The sequence below is a fragment of the Puntigrus tetrazona genome, chromosome 24 (assembly GCF_018831695.1).
Source record: "Puntigrus tetrazona isolate hp1 chromosome 24, ASM1883169v1, whole genome shotgun sequence".
Classification (NCBI taxonomy): Eukaryota; Metazoa; Chordata; class Actinopteri; order Cypriniformes; family Cyprinidae; genus Puntigrus; species Puntigrus tetrazona.
The window spans coordinates 12,888,727-12,897,927 of NC_056722.1; positions in this window are offsets into that span (position 1 = coordinate 12,888,727).

The following is a 9,201-nucleotide window of genomic DNA, read 5'->3' on the forward strand; positions in this document are numbered from 1 at the left end:
TGCATATATAGTACAGAAATATAGAATATACCTCTTAAATTTAAATAAAATTTAAATTTAATCTAATATACTAATTATAAATATTTAATATCTAATCAAAAGTAGCACAAGCACAACTGCATGAACTAAAGTAGTTCGCAGAGACTGTTACTGTGCTGAAGCATTGCTTTTTAGATAAATTAACATAATATCATTAATGGTTCGAACAGTCATCAACTTAACCACAAGCCAGTAGGTGTTAAGTTCACCATTCAAGTGAGCCATTCAATCAGTAATTTCATTCAGATGGCTGATTCATGCCTTTATGAATGTTTCACTGAATCATTGTTTCACTCGATTTATTTAAAAACATGGATTCCTTAATGAAACACCGCTAGGTATTAATCTGGGATGCTCAACAGTTCCCCCGGGCTTTATTTTCATTGGTGAAATCACAGACAATATGTCTAAAATAGTTAGTAACTTCTTTACCTTTTCTTTTTTTATTGTTTGGAAAAAACCTTTATGCAACCTGTTTTTGTCCTCCTAACAGCTAGTGATGATTTCTGAAAGAAAACACGCATTATCTAGTTTTGACGTCCATTAGGGGGGGATCAAGCCTTCTTTAGGGGGGTCAGTGTAAAAATGTGTTCAGAATTTGCTTACTGTACCTTCATCAGGCCTTCATTAAGTGTATCAGGGAATATGTATTTATTTATGACTTTATTTTATTTTTATAAAAAAAATAATGTATTGTACATTTTTTTAGCTTTGCTTTTGTAAGGAGGAGGCGGAAGCCGATTGCGATTCCATGTGCGGATGTTTATTGGAAACACACACACAGATGAGGATGGTCAAAAACAAGCAAGGGTTGGCAACAGTAATATCAGTCCGGAAGGCAAACATACACAAAGGGAAATCCGTGGGCAAAGTCGAATGGAGGCAATGGTCAATATCAAAGTTCAGTAGTAATCGGTTACCGTAACAAACAAGGATGATCCGTGAAGTCGTGAGTCGGTGAAGCAAGCAAAAGGTCATAACCAATAGTAGTCAGTAGAACAATGGTAAACGCTTGGTAAGGCAGACAGGCTGGCAATGCTTGCGTAGAGCACCTGGTGCTCTACGGTTAAATAGCCCTAACCCGGAGTAGCAGCAGAGGCGCGGCTCGGTCAGTACTCGGGAGAGGGCTCCCTCTGCTGGCTGGATGTTACAGAACTCCCCCCTCTAGGAGCGACTCCTGGAGCTTTTAGTGGGCGTCCTCGTGGGCGTCCCTGTGGTTGTGGTTGGTCCTGGACAGAATCTCGTGGTTGGTCTCGTGGTTGTTCTCGTGGCGTGGTTGGTCCTGGGCAGAATCTCGTGGTTGGATTCGTGGGCGTCCCGTGGTCGTGGTTGGTTCTGGGCAGAATCTCGTGGTTGGTCTCGAGGTTGTTCTCGTGGCCGTGGTTGGTCCTGGGCAGAATCTCGTGGTTGGATGCGTGGCGTCCCGGGTCGTGGTGCTGGGCGATCGGGTCTGGCTCTGTGGAACTCCTCAATAAGGGATGGATCCAAAATGTCCTGAGCGGCTACCCAGGATCTCTCCTCTGGTCCATAACCCTCCCAGTCCACCAGGTACTGGAGCCGACCCCTCGTCTCCGCGAGTCCAGTAGTTCGCTCACTTGATATGCGGGATTCCCGTCAATCTCAAGTGGCGGCGGTGGTTCTGGGGCTTCATGGCCAGGGTCAGCTCCCGGGTGGACCGGTTTGAGGAGGATACATGAAAGGATGGAGATATACGATAATTAGTAGGCAGCTCCAGTTGATATGTGACATCATTTACTTGTTTTATTATCTTGAATGGTCCTACATACCTTGGGCTTAGCTTCTTACTGGGCAGCCGCATCTTGATGTCCCTCGTCGAGAGCCAGACCCTTTGTCCAGGTTGATATGGGGGATGTGGGCGTCTGTGGCGGTTAGCTTGGGTCTCTTGATACCTGATCGCTCTTTGTAGTCTCACATGAGCACTATCCCACACCCTCTCACTCCTACGAATCCAATCATCAACGGCTGGGACATTGGATGGTTCTCCTGACCACGGGAACATGGGCGGCTGATACCGAGGACACATTGGAATGGGGTCATACCAGTAGCCAATTTGACTAGTGAGTTTTGAGCATACTCGGCCCATGGTAAAAACTCTGACCATCTGTGTTGTTCTCTGTGGCAATAGGTCCGCAGGTACCTCCCGATCTCCTGATTAAGTCTCTCGACCTGTCCATTAGCCTGTGGGTGGTAACCTGAGGTAAGGCTCACATTAATGTCGAGCTGTTTACAGAAGGCCCTCCATACTTGGGAAGTAAATTGAGTACCTCTATCACTCACTATGTCCTCGGGTAATCCGTAGATTCTGAAGACGTGCTCGAACAGGGCGAGGCAGTTTCCATGGCGGTGGGGAGGTTCTTCATGGGAACTAATCGACATGACTTAGAAAATCTATCAATAATGACTAAAATGACTGTGAAACCGTTAGACAATGGTAAATCTGTGACAAAGTCAATGGATAGATTAGACCATGGTCGCTGAGGGATGGGCAGAGGCTTGAGCAAACCGGCAGGCAATTCTCTGGGGGTCTTGCATTGTGCACATACCTGGCATGCCTTGACATAGTTCGTCACATCCCGAGATATTGACGGCCACCAAAAGGCGTTCTTCACTAACTGTAGTGTTCTGTTGATGCCTGGATGACCTGAACTTAGTGAAGTGTGTACCCATTGGAGGATGCGTTGGCGTATTGTTGATGGTACGTAATGTTTACCAGGAGGACATTGAGGGGGTGCTGGTTCATGTTGTAATTCCCTCTGCAGCTCCTCCATTATATCCCAGGACACTGGAGCCAGGATCACCGTGGGTGGCAGAATATTATCCGGGATTCCCTCCTTCTGAGGTGTGTCATATCTTCGTGACAGTGCGTCAGCCTTACTGTTCTTGGAACCTGGACGATAGGTGACAGTGAATTGAAAACGAGTAAAAAATAGTGACCATCTTGCCTGTCTGGGGTTCAGTCTTTTAGCTCCCTTGATATACTCCAGGTTCTTGTGGTCCGTGATGACTTGGAACGGGTGCACTGCTCCTTCCAGCCAGTGTCTCCACTCCTCAATGGCCGCTTTCATGGATAATAGCTCCTTGTTTCCCACGTCATAATTTCTCTCAGCTGCTGTCAGTTTCCTGGAAAAGTAAGCACATGGGTAAAGTTTCCTGGTTGACCGTGGCGCTGGGAGAGAACAGCTCAATTCCGCAGTCCGATGCATCCACTTCCCACGATAAACGGTAGCTCAGGATCAGGATGTTTGAGAATAGGGGCTGTGGTGAAACGTTCCTTAAGGTTGGAGAACGCCCTAATTGCTCCCTCATTCCATCTCAATTTGGACGGCTTTCCCTTTAGAGAGAGGTTAGTGGTGCAGCAACAGTGCTATAGTTCGGATAAAGCGTCGGTAGAAATTTGCAAACCCTAGAAACCGTTGTAGCTCCTTGATCGTAGTGGGTTGAGGCCACTCCGTAACTGCTTTAACCTTGTCATCGTCCATCCTCACTCCCTGGTGGCTGATTTCGTAACCTAGAAACAGAGTTTGTGACACATGAAACTCACATTTCTCCTCCTTAACATACAATCTGTGCTTCAGTAACCTGGATAGAACCTCCTTGACATGTCCAATGTGATCTGCCTCATTCTTTGAGTAAATGAGGATGTCGTCAATATAAGCCACCACGTATTTGTTTAGGATGTCCTTGAAGATTTCATTGATGAAGGACTGGAATACAGCGGGAGCATTAGCTAGCCCATACGGCATAACAAGATATTCGTAGTGCCCTCTGAGTCGTCATGAAAGCAGTCTTCCACTCGTCTCCTCCTTGATCCTTATCAGGTTATAGGCACTCCGGAGGTCTAACTTAGTATACATCCTTGCCTCGCGAAGTTGTTCAAGAGCTGATGGAACTAAAGGTAGGGGATATCGAAACTTGACAGTGACGTTATTTAGGCCTCGATAATCGATGCATGGGCGCAGGCCTCCATCCTTCTTTCCTACAAAGAAGAATCCCGCTGCTGCAGGTGATGTGGAGGGTCTAATGAACCCAAAGCTAAGAGCCTCATTAATATATTCCTCCATAGCCTGGCTTTCAGTTAATGACAATGGGTATACCTTACTTTTGGGTGGCATGGCGTTAGGTAGGAGGTCAATCGCACAGTCCCAAGGTCGGTGAGGTGGTAATTCTGTTGCCCGTGATTTGCTAAACACCTCTGACAGTTGCCTGTAGCATGCTGGTATCTTGATTCTCCTCTGATTTTCCGGACTCTCTATACTGGTAGTGAGGCAGTTCCTTGGAGATACAGCGAAGCATCTGTTAATACACATGTGAGACCATTGCGTTAACATAACCTTTACATTGTTTAGACCGAGCATGATAGGTAACATGAGAGCCTTGTTGCTGAGTACGTGAAAATGATTCATATTTACCCGGTTTGTAGTGGTGGGTCTGCGAGGACAGTCAACCTGATAATGTTTCCCTTCTCCACAGTAAAAGCATAGTTGAAGACGACGCCGGCGTTCGCGTTCTTCCATAGAGACACGTTGGGAGTTTACTTGCATGGGTTCCGGTTTCTCCATTAACTCGTGTCGTATTTGATTCTTTTCCTGGTTCGTGACCATAGACGGCGCTTTACGTTGCGGTGCCTGGCGCTTAAGATTATCAATACGGATTGTTAAATTGACGAGATCGGAAAAAGATAAATCCTCACCTCTACACGCCAATTCCGTCTGTAAATCTGCCGTGAGACTCCGTTTGAAAGTCGCCTTGAGTGCGACATCATTCCAGCCGCTTTGAGCAGCGGCGTCCTGAACTCAATAGCATAATCAGCGGCTGTGCGTTTACCCTGGGACAGATCCATTAACTGGGTTGAGATATCCTTGCCCCCTGCAGGATATTCAAACACCTCTCTTAGCATCTGTAAGAAATAGTTAGCAGATGTCTTGATGTGGGGATCTGTATCCCAAACTGCAGTCGCCCAGTCGATCGCTCTTCCCGTCAGTAGCGTCATAATAAATGCACACTTGACTTCTTCATTGTTGAATCTACCCTGCTGAAACTCCAAATACAGCCTGACCTGGCGAATGAAACCCTTGCACCGTTCAGCAGAACCGTCAAACTTTTCGGGTAAGGCAAGGTTTACTGTAGAAAACGTAGTAGGGGGTAGATCCTGAATGTACCGGGTGAGGTGTTCGTTCACCGACTGCAGTTGATCCAATCGGGACTGGTAACCTTTCAATAGCTCCTCCTGGTATGCCATCAATTGTTGCATGTGTGTCACCTCCGCTGGAGTCTGGTCAGGCGAAGTATTCTGTAAGGAGGAGGCGGAAGCCGATTGCGATTCCATGTGCGGATGTTTATTGGAAACACACACACAGATGAGGATGGTCAAAAACAAGCAAGGGTTGGCAACAGTAATATCAGTCCGGAAGGCAAACATACACAAAGGGAAATCCGTGGGCAAAGTCGAATGGAGGCAATGGTCAATATCAAAGTTCAGTAGTAATCGGTTACCGTAACAAACAAGGATGATCCGTGAAGTCGTGAGTCGGTGAAGCAAGCAAAAGGTCATAACCAATAGTAGTCAGTAGAACAATGGTAAACGCTTGGTAAGGCAGACAGGCTGGCAATACTTCGCGTAGAGCACCTGGTGCTCTACGGTTAAATAGCCCTAACCCGGAAGTAGCAGCAGAGGGCGCGGCTCGGGTCAGTACTCGGGAGAGGGCTCCCTCTGCTGGCTGGATGTTACAGCTTTGTCGATTTTAAATATATATTAGTAATTAGCTGCTTATTTCTTTTAAACATTTGTAGCAAATTGTGTGTGCCCTGCGTCCCACCCATCCTGACCATAGCATTGACAAAAGATTTGTAATATTAGTCCAACTATCAATCTTTTTTGTAAGTAACCAATGAGCTCTGTCATTCTAACTTCTGTTTTGATGCTCTTGCGTTCTTGTCTCCATGTTAAAAAGGGGGACAAAATGATTAAATTACGGAGACGTGCGCTCATCTGTTTTCAGTACAGCTCACCTCAGATCATTTCATATCCTGTACTCACTCATTATTCATTTTTTAGGTTTAACATATTATCAGCTATACGTTAATTTGCTGAGCAATACCAGAGAAGACTTTTTGTTAATCGCACACTGAGTCTGTAATCTTCGTCCGAATGTTTCCGCAAATTAAAAATAATAAATAAATCAATCAATCACGTTTACCAGTACATCACTTGCCCACCGGGACACCTTCCCACAGCGTAGTTTTTTTTTTTTTTTTTTTATAATAATAAAAGTAATTTAGTTCGGTGAGAGAACAGACAATTAAAACTGAAAGCATCTCTTTTGCTTGAACCGCATTAGTTCAAAACACAGGGCCAATGACGTCACCCGCAACTTATGCTATTTAAAAGATTAGAGATCTCTAAGATGCTGCTGTATCGCTTTAACTAAAGCAAACCAAACAATGTGTTATCAATATGTAAATGCTGAAAGATTTGGGGTCCGTAAGACCGTTTAATGCCTTTGAAATGAGTCGCATTACTGTACACTGTTTTATTACAGCATTATATTGTGAAATATTTAAATTCATTTAATTTGTGATGGCAAATTAGAATTTTCAGTAGCCTTTCATTTCATCTTAACACCATCCTTCAAAAATCTTTTTAATATGCTGAATTGGTGAATGTACAAATGGTGCCGCTTGATATTTTGTGGAAACCGTGGAAGGGTTCGTTCAATGGTTTAAAAGTTCAAATAAAAATTTGTAAAAAAAAAAATAAAAATTGTAAAGTCCAAATGTAACTTTTTATCTGATAAGTATAATGCGTCTTTGCTGAGTAAAAGTATTCATTTCTTAAATATAAAAAAAAAAAGATTCACGGCAAAGTACATTTCAAAAGGTTCATTTATGTCTGTCAGCCAGTTCTTAGCATGAGCTAGCTCTCTGGCATTAGCGTACTAGCCCAGTTTGTTTGGTATTAGATATGAAGCGCTCTTCGCAGTGATGTTGCCGTGGTTGGAGGAACACAGTAGGACGTGTTTCATATAAATATAATACATCTCATTATAATCTATGCAGTATGTATGTTCGACAACAGACCTCTGTTTGGGGAATATGCATTGTACTTATTCGCTTCTGTTTTTTTTACATTTCTTGCACAGTTCTGCAATGGTGTAAACGTAGAGACCATTCCTCAGTATCTCTGCAAATTCACCATAATATATAATCAAAATATCTTAGAAAAATGGGTATAATGTTATTCTCCCAAGTATTCTCCATTAAAATGCTAAATACCATTTTTTTTATTTCATTCAAATATTCATTATTGACTAGTGTTTCTTAAAAATATTACATCCAAATTAAAGTGTCTAAAGGCTTTTTGAGGTAATTAGCGTCGGGTTGCATTAAAGGTGAATGATTAGATTAGATTGCCATCTACTGGTGATTGACCACATAATGCAAAACAAAAAATCCAAAATTTCAAAAATCCAAATTAATTTGGATGTTGATTGAAACCCAGTACAGCACTTGTTTTATACAAACTTATCTAATGGTATGATGCCAAAGTTTTGCATAATATTATATATCGTAAACGGACGAAATGTTCCTTACCGCATGATGCTATACATCTGTGTATTTAGACACATCTGTGACAAGTAACAGGTGTGTGTGTAATATAGTAATCACACTCACAACCAGTTAAAATGGAGAAAAGTGTCACACAGAGCATGGAGAAAATAAATGAGTGTAAAGAGTTGTCTGTGGATTCATGAGAAAACAAATTGTGGAAAGACACGGATAATCTCAAGGCTACAAGTCCATCTCCAGATATCTTAATGTTCCTGTGTTCACTGTGCGCAATATCATCAAGAGCCTTACAGCCCATGGCACTGTAGATAACCTCCCTGGACGGGGACGGAAGAGCAAAATGAATGAAAAATTACAACCACGGATTGTTCGAATGCTCGATAAAGAAAACCGATTAACTTCCAAACGAATTCAAGCTGTTCTGCAGACACGGGGCACAACAGAGTCAGCTCACACTAAAAGAGACGCAGAAGGACACCACTGCTGACACAAAAGCATAAGACCGGACTTCTGAGAGAATGTACTGTGGATAGATGAGACAAAAGTAAAGCTTTTTTAGTAAAGGACATCATGGCAGTGTTTACAAAAAAAGAAGGCCTACAAAGAAAAGAACACAGTCTCTACAGTCAGAGATGGAGGAGGTTCAAAGATGTTTTGGGGTTGCTTTTGCTGCTTCTGGCACTGGAAGCCTCGACTGCGTGAATGGTATTAGGAAATTTGATGATTACCAAAGAATTTTGGGGTGCAACGTAGTGGCCGTTGTCACCAGGGGTCCTGGGCCTTCCAGAAGGACAATGACCCAAAACATACTTTTACAAAAAGCACTCATAAATGCTTACAAACAAAGCGCTGGAGAGTTCTGAAACGGCCAGAACTGAATCCCATAGAACACCTGCGGAGAGAAAGCAAAACAGTAGTTGGAAGAATGACCAGATCAAATCTAATGACCTGGAGCAGTGTGCAAAAGAAGAGTGGTCTAAAATTCCGGGAGAGAGGTGTAATGAACTCATTCGCGGTTACAGGAAGCAATTGATTTCAGTTATTTTTTCCAAAGGGTGTAGTACCAAATATTAAGGTAGGGTGCCAATCATTTTGTTCAGTGTGGGTGTGTGTGTCTGTGGTTCCAATGCAAACCAAAAAAATAAAAATAAATAAACGCATAAACGCATATTGAAATATTTGTAACTGCTACAATTTTCTGAGAGAAGGGTTGCATTTTCGAGCAGAATTTGATATTTTTGGCCATGACTGTACAGTACTTGGCACTGTAGATTACTGTAATAATGATAAGTTTGCATTATAAAATTTTAAAACATTTTGTGAAAAGGTTATAAGAGCGTCAAATGTAACAGTATGATGAAAATATGCATTATTAAGGTGATACGCTAGTGCCTTATAGAAGCAACAACAGCATGAACCCGCTACGTCTTGATATAATTCCACCTCGAAAACAGTAGAGGGAGACGTTGAGCTGTCGGTCTTATATTTCTGGGTTCATTCAGTTTATTGGAAAGTAACTATACACAGGACACTAACTTAAATACTTATCTGTCTCATCAGCCTTAAAGCACATGT